The sequence below is a fragment of the Marmota marmota genome, unplaced genomic scaffold (assembly GCF_001458135.2).
Source record: "Marmota marmota marmota unplaced genomic scaffold, marMar, whole genome shotgun sequence".
Lineage (NCBI taxonomy): Eukaryota > Metazoa > Chordata > Mammalia > Rodentia > Sciuridae > Marmota > Marmota marmota.
In genome coordinates this window covers 14130618-14142799 of record NW_026000026.1, presented here as the reverse complement: position 1 = coordinate 14142799, position 12182 = coordinate 14130618, and the positions used below count along the sequence as shown (strand labels likewise).

General features: G+C 46.5%; 1 protein-coding gene across 4 annotated transcripts in view; it reads right to left on the bottom strand.

The window, feature by feature from the left end:
* The window catches only part of Znf831 (zinc finger protein 831), a 104192-nt gene that overhangs the window by 65496 nt on the left and 26514 nt on the right, over nucleotides 1-12182 (bottom strand). The gene's annotated exons all lie outside the window — the stretch shown is intronic.

Genomic DNA, 12182 nt, shown 5'->3' with positions numbered 1-12182 from the left:
GAGTGACTTACCCAGGGCTCAATTTCCAGATCTGTAAAATGGACGGGGAATCAGGCCCTTCCCCCACAGGGGCTCTGAGCCTTTGATATAAGATGAAGACAACAAGGAGAAAGGTGGGCCATCGTGGAGGCTTGCCAGATCTCCCAAACAGAAGCATAGGACTCTCAGTTATATTTGAATTTCAGGTGAACAATGCATAATGAGTATGTCCCAAATATGCCTGAGAATTACTCTTAGTGTAAGTATCTCCATGGTTCATGCTTGTACTGAAAATTGGATTGTTGACCTGAAATTCAAACATAACTGGGCACCCTGTGTTTGACCTGGCAACATGCCGGGAAAAGGAGCACTCCTCAGCCTCCCGAAAAGGCTAAAAGGTGGAGGGAGCTTCCAAAACCCTTCGAGATCCAGATGGGACAGAATCAACTCCCTCTAAGCAGAAGGAGCAGCTGAGCAAACACCAGGGAAAGGAATCAGAGGGGCTAACTCTGCTCTTAAACCACCGAGGGAAAGCTAGGTGTACAGGGATGGTGGCTGGAGGATGCTCGAGGGGCAGTCTACTCCCTGGGAGCCCCACAAGCACTCGATCTCCAGCTCAGCTCCTCAAGAAAACCTCCCAATTCCAGCCTTTACCAGGCAGATTGTCTGAGCAACATGTGTTGGACGTGGCCACTGGGTGGGCCAGCTAACACCAGCACGAGCTCAACAGAGTCAGTGGTTCATTTTTCAGAGATCTTGCAAGCCAGTTGTCAAACACAGCCCTAATTAGAAGCCAAATTATATAAGCTTACAACTAGGTGAATTCTATTAACAAGAAAGATACTACCACTGGGTGTCTACATGCGAAAGAGCAAAGTCACCTCCACCTGGGGCCATATGCAAAGATTCATTCAAAATGGATCATAGGCCTAAAGAAAGACCTCAAACTATAAGACTCTGAAGAGAAGACAGGGTAAAATCTTGATTTTAGATCTAGCAACAGGTTTCTAAGATAGAGCCTAAACCACAAGCAGCAAAAGAAAAAACTTGGTAAATTTGATTCAAAATTAAGGACACTATCAAGAAAGTGAAAAGATACAGAATGAGAGAAAATATTTGCAGATCATCCATCTGATATTGGCAGAATGTATAAAGAACTCTCATATACATAAAGAATGTATAAAAAACTCGGCCACAAAAGGACAAATGACCCAATTGTAAAATTAGCAAAGGATTGGAACAGATGTTTCTCCAAGAAAGATACACAATTGTCCCAAGAGCACAGGAAAAGATGCTGAATATCATTAGTCATTAGGGAAATAAAAACAAAACCACAGTCCGATATAACTCTACACCAATTAGCGTGACTAGTAATAACCATAAACCGAAAATAGAAAAATAGCCCTGTGCAAATTCAAGTGTTGGTATAGATTTGGAGAAATGGGAATCCCAAACGCTGCCAAAGGCCGTCAAATGCCATCGCTGCTGAGGAACACGGGTTTGGCAGTCCCTGAAAAAGCTAAACAGAGCTGCCACGTGACCCAGCATCTCCGCTCCAACGTGTTCGCCCCAAAGAATCAGAAACAGGCATTCAAAACAAAGCTTGTTCAGAGTGCCCGCTCCTGGTAGCTCCACTCCACACGGAGGGGAAAAGTGTCACGGCATCCATCAATTGAGGAGTGGGCAGGTCAGATGCAGCAGAGTGTCACTCGGCCACAGGACAAAAGTGACACCTGCTGCAAGGAGGGAGCTTGAAACGTCCAGTGAAGAAAACGGAAGGCCACATGCAGTGTGAGCCTAAGTTAAAAAAAAGAAAAAAGAAAAGAAAAACAGAATCAGAAAATATTTAGGAACAGAAAACAAATCACAGTTGTTGCCAAAGGATGGGAAGAATGAGGAGAGACCACTTAAGTGGGTAGAGGGTTTCCTTTAAGGGTGATGAAACTAGGACCGAGGTAGATGTGGTAGTTGCACAAAACTCTGTATATAACTAAATGCAACTGAGTGGTGCACTCTAAGATAGTTAGAGGGTGGATCTAAGGTCATGTGAGGTTTGCCTCAATAGAAAAAGGTCCTGTTTGAATACAAACATTTTAAAAGGTACTCCCTCTATCAGATAAAAGTGGTCAGGAAAGCAAGTACTTTGGACTTCTGTCACAAAAACATCCTAGACTGGGTGGTTTGAACAGCACCCATTCTCTGTCCCTCCCATGGACCTCTGCCCAATGTTGGGGATCTCATGGCACCATATCACCTGCAAGAACACGTGGCCTCAAAAGACTGGAGAGCTTATAAATTTTGAAGAAAAGATTTAGAAAAGGTCTTCAGAGATTAGTAGGTGGCTACCAGACTCGGCAGAGCTGATGGAATGGGATAAAGTTTTCCCTGGGATGCTGCCCTTTCTACAGGCTGAGGAACGAAGAGCTTCCTTGGCTCTAAGAACCATGTCAGTAGGGCTGAGCCACTGGGAAGATCAGATGAAATCATTCATGTGAAAACCCGGAGCGCTGTGCCCGGCACAGGATAAGTTCTCAATTTATTTGAGTGTTCAATAACACGCCATAATATTTTGAACTATTAAATAATGGATCCTCCCCCACCCTATGTTCCTCCTACCCCTGTCTCTTCCCCTGTCAATCACTGCACCAGTCTCCATCACCTCTGGGAAAGGATGAGTCTCAGGTTGGATTCCTGAGAAAGGGATTCCATTCTTGGGGGAAGGGACCCCGGGAAGTAGGGGAGTGGGGAAGGCCAGCTCCAAGTGTGCCACAGACCCCCACCTGGGCAGCTGGGGCAGGTCCCACAGGGGAGGGGAGGGGAGGGCCCCAGTAGGTACCCGTCCTGGCAGTCCCACCTGACCACGGAGGGCCTGAAAAGTGCCAGAGCCCTAAAGGCTGCCCACAGTGGGCTCCGAAACTGACTGAGGGGACGGATGGGCGGGGCTGCTGGAGTCCCTGTGGCAAGCAGAGGAGCCTGAGGAAGGAAACCTGATGGACCGCAGCCAGTTCTTCTGATGCCCAGGCTCCGAGAGGCCGGCGGGGAAGTGAAGGGAGGAGCAGAGAGGGAAGGGAGGGGCGCTTCCCCTGCGCCCCAAGGGGAGCAGAGGGAGAGGTCTCTGGGAGCAGTCCCCAGCAGCCCACAAGAACAGGGCCAGCACTCTCCATACTCCAGTCCCTGCAAAAGGGTTGGAGGTTACCCACAGAGTGCTGCCCCACAGTGCCTTCCCAAGCACCCACGAGGGGCCCAGGAGGACCAGAAGATGAGCAGAGGAGATACCGTTGAAGGGTCCTGAGGCAAGACCTGCCAGGGGAGCTGAGGGCCAGCACCACGTGCCCCTGTAGGTGACAAGAAGGCTGAGGCTGCAGGGTGGGAGGCTGCAGAGAGGGAGCCTGCATCCAGACCCCAGGTCCCATGGCCACCAGCCACCTCTGCAGCCTGTCCTGTGCTCACAACACACAGAGGCATCTTTTTTTTTTTTAAATATTTTTTTAGTTGTAGATGGACACAATACTTTTATTTATTTTTATGTGGTGCTGAGGATCGAACCCAGTGCCTCACACATGCAAGGCAAGCACGCTGCACTGAGCCACAATCCCAGCCCCACCAAGGCCTCTTAGTAACAGCTGATACTGTGGCAAGATGCTGAGCCCACAGACACCCTCCTCCTGGGGGTGGGCATGTGGGGCAGGAAAACTCCAAGGGCCACAGCTGATTTTGGTCACTGTGAATGAACCAAGGAGAAGGCAAGGCAGAATGTGTCTGTGGGAACCCTGGGAAACTGAGGGACAGGGTGAGATTCAGGGAAGGGTCTGGGCAAAATTCTAGTCACCTAGACTCAGGGACAAGCACTTACCCTGCTGCTACCTGAGACTCCCTTTATTCTGACAGTGGTGCGGCTCACCCCTCCCCCAACCTCCTGCACACTGGTCCTGCTCTTTGGTGCAGCTTTATGGAGGAGAGGTCAGCAGAGAGGTGAGAGAAATGTGAAGGAAGGAAGAGACCTTCCCAAGCTTTCTTCATCAAACCCAACCCAGAGGTGGGCCTGGGTGGGGAGAGAACAAGGAAATGCCACAAATAGGCTTTGGGAATATGTGTTCAGGGTCCTGGAAGAGAAGGATGTGGAGAAACTCACTGACTAGGTGGAGCCTTTGGGAAGGAACAGAGAGGGTGCGGAGACAGCAGCTGCAGGTACAAGATTCCCAGGCCTCAGGTCATTCTGCACCATTGTCCCCTGCTTCCTCACCAGGTTGTGGCTTGTCCCTTCCCTGCATAAGCTCCTGTCTTTCTAGAATACCATTACATTAAAGGGGAACCTATGCCCATGATAGTGTTAAAGTGCTTATGCCATTGAGTGGGACGCTTAAAAAATGGGTAAAGAGGTTAATTTTATGTCAATTTTTTTTTTACTACAAGTTTTTAAAGTACATACAGAGGAGGGGACTGTCATTACACAATGAGTGGAAATTTACATTCACACAAAAACCTGCCCGCAGACTTTATAGCGACTTATTCATAATTGCCCAAACACGGAAACAACAAAGGTGTCCTCCGGTTGATGAATGGAAAAACAAACTTTGGAAACCCAGACAGTGGATACTTATTCAGCAATGAGAAGAAAGGAGCTAGCTAGCCAGAAAAGGCACAGAAGGACCTTTAGTGTTGGTGCTGAACGAAGAAGGCCTGAGAGGCAGAGGGCTGCGTGGCTCCAAGGCTGCGACACTCTGGAGAAGGGGAGACCAGGGAGACAGTGAAGGGATCCATGGTCTGGGGCGTGGAGGGCACTGAGCAGGCTGTGCAGAGGGTCTTTAGGGCAGTGAAGCCACCTGCACAAGGCCAGAGGGGAATCCAGTCACTGCACATGCACCACACCCATGGAGGGTACCACAGAAGAGCGATCCTAATGCAAAGTGTGAACTTCAGCCACACACCAGTGTGACACCAGTGTGACACCAGCTATGACCAGTGCAGCATGGAGGGTGGGGTCAGCATGGCACCAGGGAGTGCTGCACTGTCCCTGCACTTTCTATAGACCTCAAACTGCTCTAAAAGAACTAAGTCTCTAAACTTTAAAAACTTTTCTAAAATTCAAACAAATTTTAAAAAGAGAGGGACACATTCATGCTCACCAGCAAAGAAATGCATGTTTTTTGTTTTTGTTTTTGTTTTTTACTGGGGATTGAGCCCTGGGGCTCTTAACCACTGAGCCACATCCCGAGCCCTGTTTATTATTTTATTTTGAGACAGGGTCTCACTAAGTTGCTTAGGGTCTTGATAATTTGCTGAGACTGGCCTTGAACTTGTGATCCTTCTGCCTCAGCCTCCTGAGTTGCTGGGATTTAAGGCATGTGCCACTGCTTCTAGCAAATTTTTAAAATATGCATCTGGACGCCACCTTATATGGTCTCCTACATTGAGGACCACCTCTCTAATTTAAGATCTTAATTTGGGACACCCTTGGCCTAGACCTCTCAGATAGGTGGTCTCTTTCATCCTTCTGGAAACCCATGGCTGGGCCAGTCTGGCGTCCAGCTGTTCTGGCCCAGGTAAGGCACTGCACAGCAGGACTGAGGGGAGGCATTGAGGCCACCTCTGATGCCACGGTCTCTGTGAAGGCCACACACCCACCGGAGGACCTCTCCAGGCCTAATTGTCGCCAGCGGCTCTGTCTTGTGGTTGGTAGCACCCTCAGGCCCGCCACAGGGTTGCCACCACTGCTCACACCCACTCTTTATGGAAAGCCCTCTGCCAATCTCTCCTCAATCAGCCCAGGCATGTTTGGCCTGCCAGGACACAGACTGAAATCACAGTTTACGTGGTGTACTTGAGTGGGTTTTCCCATAGGGCAAGAGTGTCCCTCATTTTCTCTGATTCTAGAAAGGCCTAGAGGGGTCTCCACAGCAGAGGGTCTCTCTGAGGGGTAAGCCTGCCTGGTTCTAGATGCAGCATGTCCCAGGTGCCCAGCATGCAATTCTCACCAAAACTTCACCCAAAATAATTCCACTTGGTGACAAAGTCATGTTTTGCCTAAACAAATTAAGACCCTGAGAGGCCAGAAGAGAGTTTACAAAGACATGATGTGCAGAAAGTCTGAGCAAGTCAAAGGAAAGGAGCATCTCGTGCAGTTGCTTGATTTCTACATGCTAATTATGTGGCTTCCCTGCAGATGGTCGATAGTTTGCAGATGTTTGGAGGAAAAGGCTGATGACAGCGGCTTGGGCCCTGTGGAGCCCTGGGGAGGTTAAAGGGAAAGTTTGGGTTCAAATCCTGGTTTTGCCACCGGCCCACCACATGGCTCAGCGAGTGCCTTTAACTTCAGGATCTTTCACTTGCAAAATGGGGTCAATGAGGACTGAACACATCATCCCCATGGCACTTACCACAGCGAGATGGCAGTGATCCTGCTGAAATTGTTAATATCATTTTGATGACTCCCTCTGGACATGGCCCTACCCTTCCCATCACTTCCGATATCCCAAGGTCCTAACAGCCACCACGAGTTTCTTCAACTTCCCTCAGAATCATTGGTCACTGTTTCAGGCCTGTTGTCCAGGACAGCCTCTCCCTCAGCTGGCCTTTACCTCCTGTTTTCTCAGCCATTTCTTTGAAGGGCCTCAGCAGTGGTTTTATTTTAACATATAGCAAAAGTTCTTCCTTTGCTTCTTGGGTCAGTCCCACTAAGCACTTGCATGATTTTTGACATCAATTTTAGGTCAGAATTTTTGCTAGAATGCAAGAGAGAGAGACAGAGAGAGAGAGAGAGAGAGAGAGAGAGAGAAGCCCCATGATGCTGAATGGCAGAGTAGCTCCAAAGAGCTCCCAGTGACCCAGAGAGCTCACAGCACAGGGTTGTCTGGAGTGGACGGCATTGCCTGCCATGCTGGATCTCATTAGCTGGGAATATGCAGGAATGCTCAGGAACTCACTTTGATGAGCATTACATTTGATTTAGTAAATTATTTCAAACAAAAAGTGAAAGTGTGAATCAGCACTCTCTGGGATGACACCAAATGGAGTATATAACTTTTTCAAAAGCAAGGTGACTATTTCAATTCCGTTCCCACCTATTGAAAATGTATTGTGAATTCATTCTAATGTTTATTGAGCACTTATTGGGTGCTGGGTCCTGTTTTGCTTGGAACTGAGGGACTTCCTTGAATGCCAGACTTTACATTTTTAAACCAGTCAAGTCCAGGGGAAATTAGGATGAGCCAGCTTCCCTAGGGGTACAGGACACCAGTAAATGAAAAAGTTTGTATTACAGGAATCTATGTTCCAGTCAGAGATACAGACAAGAAACTGTAAAAATAAAGTTGTAATATATTGGAAAATGATGGTTGTCATGGAACAAACCAAGCAAGGTGAAGAAGTCTGGGACTCTGATGAAGGAATGTGGGTGTGGTCAGGAAGGGAGCAGAGGTTGCAACTTTAAATGGGATGGGGTATTGTGATGCTTCCTGCTTCACTCTTCTTGCTAAGGATTGCTTTGGCTATTCTGGGCCTCTTATCCTTCCAAATACATTTCATGATTGCTTTCTCTATTTATATGAGGAATGTTTTTGTGATTTTAATTGGAATTTCATTAAATCTGTATAATGTTTTTGGTAATATGGCCATTTTGACAACATTAAGTCTTTCTATCCAAGAACATGGGAGATCTTTTCATCTTCTAAGGTCTTCTTCAATTTCTTTCTTTAGTGTTCTGTAATTTTCATTGTATTGGTCTTTTACATCTTTTGTTAGATTGATTCCCAAGTATTGTATTGTATTGCATTGTATTGTATTGCATTATACTGCATTGTATTTGAGGCTATTATGAATGGGGTAGTTTTCCTAATTTCTCATTCAGAGGGTTTGTCACAGAGCAATAGTAACCAAAAAAGCATGGTATAGGCACAAAACAGACATGGTACAGAATGTAGACCAATGGTACAGAATAGAAGACACAGAGACAACCCCACATAACTATAGTTATCTTATATTAGACAAAGGCACCAAAAACATATATTGGAGAAAAGATAGTCTCTTCAACAAATGGTGCTAGGAAAACTGAAAATCCATATGCAACAAAATGAAATTAAGCCCTATCTCTCATCATGCACAAAACTCAACTCAAAGTGGATTAAGGACCAAGGATTAAACTAGAGACCCTTCACTAACGGAAGAAAAAGCAGGCCCAAATTTTCATCATGTCAGATTAGGCCCCAACTTCATAAATAAGACTCCTACAGCGCAAGAATTCAATCAAGAATCAATAAATGAGATGGATTCAAACTAAAAAGCTTCTTCTCAGCAAAGGAAACAAGTAAGAACGTGAAGAGAGAGCCCACAGAGCGGGAGAACATCTTTACTACATGCACATCAGAGAGAGCACTAATTTCCAGGATATATAAAGAACTCAAAAAACTTAACACCAACAAAACAAATAACCCAATCAGTAAATGGGCTAAGGAGCTGAATAGACACTTCACAGAAGAAGAAATACAATCCATCAACAAATATATGGAAAAATGTTCAACATCTCTAGCAATTAGAGAAATGCAAATCAAAACTACTTTTAGATTTCATCTCACTCCTGTAGGAATGGCAATTATGAGGAATACAAACAATAATAAGTGCTGGCCAGAATGTGGGGGGAAAAGATACATGCATACATTGCTGGTGGCATTGAAAATTGGTGCAACCATACTGTAAAACAGTGTGGAGATTCCTTTGAAAACTTAGACTGGAACCACCATTTGACCCAGCTATCCCACTCCTTGGTTTATACCCAAAGGACTTAAATTCAGCACACTACAGGGACACAGTCACATCAATGTTTATAGCGGCTCAACTCACAATAGCTAAACTGTGGAACCAATTTAGATGCCCTTCAATAGATGAATGGATAAAGAAACTGTGGTATATGTACACAATGGAATATTACTCAGCATTAAAAGAAAATAAAATTATGGCATTTGCAGGTAAATGGATGGAGTTGGAGAATATTATGCTAAGCGAAGTAAGCCAATCCCAAAAAACCAATGGCTGAATGTTCTCTCTGATAAGCGAATGCTGATCCATAATGAGGAGGCAGGGGTAGAATGGAGGAACTTTGACTGGGCAAAGAGGAGGAGAGGAGGGGGACATGAGGGTAGGAAAGATGGTGGAATGAGATGGACATCATTACCCTAGGTCTATGTATGACTATACATGTGGTATGTCTCTACATTGTGTACAACCAGAGAAATGAAAGGTTGTACTCCATTTATGTACAATGAATCAAAATGCATTCTGCTGTCATGCATACCTAATTAGAAAAAAATAAATTCAAAAAATAAAATAAAATAAATGGGATGGGCTAAGTCCTGCTGGCACCTAGAGAAAAGGGTTTCAGGTTTTCAGGCAAAAAGACCTAGGCAAATGCGAACAGCCCGAGCAAGGGCTCTGAGCGGGGGAAGTGCCTGGATGTTTGGGGCATGAATCCCTAAACTCAAGGAACTGCATTCAGAGATGCTAACCTGCTCGACAGCATTTTGTGATTCTTTTAAGGCAGTTTTTATTTCCTTGAGCTTCTATTTCCTCATCTGCGAAATGAGGAGAACTAAGTCCAAGTATGAAGTGGCCTGAAATTACAAGTACTAGCAGCACCATGTTTAGTCAGATGACAAGTCAGGAGCAGTCTTGATTACTGTGTGATGATTTCTTCTCTACGCTAAGTGGAAAAACAGGCTCCAGGCCTTATTGTGCTCTGGAAGACAGGGCTAACTCATAGGTGGGAACCACTACCCGGGTTTGCCCTCCTTCCTTCTTGAGTATCATGTTTAAGGGACTGTCTCATATCCCGAGGCTGGATCTCCCCACTACAGCCTGGCCATGTTGAAGGCCTGTCACCAATCCTTGCAGCTTGGAACACATAATATAAAATGCTACACAACACCCCAATTCACAATTGTCTGGCGGGCTATAAACAGATTTGTTTATGATGTGAAATAATGTAATTCAGAATATTGTATTGTGATGGTGATTGCTTCATATAATTACAATAATTAGCCAGGAAAACAGCAAACAGATGCAATGCTGAATTCAAAGAAAGGTAAGAAAAAACATCCCCAACATTGACGTGACTCCCAGTGCTACCCCTGCTTCAGAAACAAGGTGTGGATGGGTACTCTGTGCAAAGATGGTGTGCACCTCATCACAACATGCATGCCCATGGCATGCAGCAGAGGGTTTCAGACTTACAAGGTAGGCATCTAGGACAAAAGGTGACGCTCTAGTTGCAGAAAGAGGCAAGCAACCAGGTCCCCAAACCCCTCCATCTCCACAGAGCCACCCTGCATTGACACTGGTTTCACATGCTATTTACATACAATGAAATGCACTCCTTTGGTGTATGGTCGCATGACTTTCAAGAAGCAGCCCCACAATCAAGACAGGAGAACACTGTCAGCTCACTTCTCCCCACGCCTCGCTGTGGTGGGCCCCTTCCTGCGCCTCCAGACCCTGGGGCCACAGAGCAGTTCTCTGCCCTATAGGTCTGCTTTTTTCAATGTCATGTAAATGGCACTGTGGACAAAGCAGCTGGCTCCAGCCGGCTCCTGTGGTTTAGGACCATGCCCTTGAGCCCCCAGGTTGCCATGAGCAGCAGCAGTCCACTCTACTTGCCCACTGCCCTACCTGCTGGGCATCAGGGCCAGGCACCCGGGGACAGGACAGGGCACTCTTCTCTGTCTTGTCAGAGAGACATCCATGTTCGCCGACTGGGACTACCAGAGCTACTACCCTCCCCAGGCAGCAGTGAGGACCTGGGACCGGGGTCAACAGGGGCCCAGTGGGCATCTGAGCTTAAACAGCCCCCTTCCCCTGCCAGGGCAGAGTCCCCGGAAGCTAAAACAGAAGGCTTACTAACCCCAGCCTCTCACACTCAAGTGCCAGTCACATGGGGAGAGAAGGAGACCAGACTGACTGATGCCCACACCAAGGTGCCCATGTCGGAATTGTGTGGCAGAGGAAAGCAGCCATCGAGGCGGCACTTCAGGGAACACGCACAAACACACTCAAAACACATGAAAAACGGGGAGCCCGTCAAAGAAACAGAAGGCCAAAGCAACCGAAACTTCAGAATAAAAATATTAAAATCAAAAAGTTTAGAAGTCTGTAGATTGGCTTCCCAGCAAAGTGGAAAGGATAGAAAAGAGAAATCAGAGGGACTGAAGACGGGACAAGAAGCCACCCATCTGAGCAACGAAGACAAGGGTGGGAAAGACCGAGCAGGCCCTCAGGCACCTACCAGACCAAGCCAAGAGCGGACACTCGCCTCGCCGGAATCCTTGAAGGACGGAGAAGGAGGCCAGAAAGTGTAACTGGCAAAAGACATGAAGTACCCTTCCGGGGAGCTGAGTGACTCCCACCAGGATGAGCCCAAAGAGACCCACACGGACACACAGGCTGACGGCAGTGAGGGAGGCAGCACCTCCATCATGGGGGAGACGGCGCTGGCCACAGCAGGTTCCTTCTCAAGACCAGAGGTCAGCAGAACAGGGGACGATGCTCCCCACTGTAAAGAAACATCAGTGCGAAGTTCTGCATCCAGAGAAATCTGCTTCCAGAATGAAGAAGAACCAAGATGTTCTCAAATAAAAAGAATTTGTCACCAGCAGGTCTACTACCCACAAGGAATGGCTCTCAAAACAAAGGGAATAATAATAGAGGTGACCCAGAACCTCAGGAGGGAAGAAGAAAGTGGAGACTGGGGCGAAACGGTGTTTCCTTTCAAGATTCTAAATTATATTTGGTGGTTGAAACAAAAAAATTATAACGCCATCTGATATAGCTCTAAGTGGAAGGAGAGGATCTGTTTAAGAGAATTGAATATTCAAGATAATTTAAGTGGGAGCATCAAAAGAGGTGGAATTTCTACACTTCACCCCAACTGTAAAAGAATGACCCAGTAGACAGGGATAAGTCACATACCTATACACCAAGTCATCCCTGGGTATACACAGGAGATTGTTCCCAGGACCCCCCAAGGAGACCAAACTCCAAAAATATTATGCAAAATGACATTGTATCAGCATAAGATCTATGCACATCCTGCCCTGTACAACATGGCTGCTGGGTAAATAGTTGTTATACTGTATTGTTTAGGGAATGATGCTAAGAAGTCTGTAAGTGCTCAATATAGGCACAATGTTTTTCAAATACTTTCCATCCACAGTCGATTG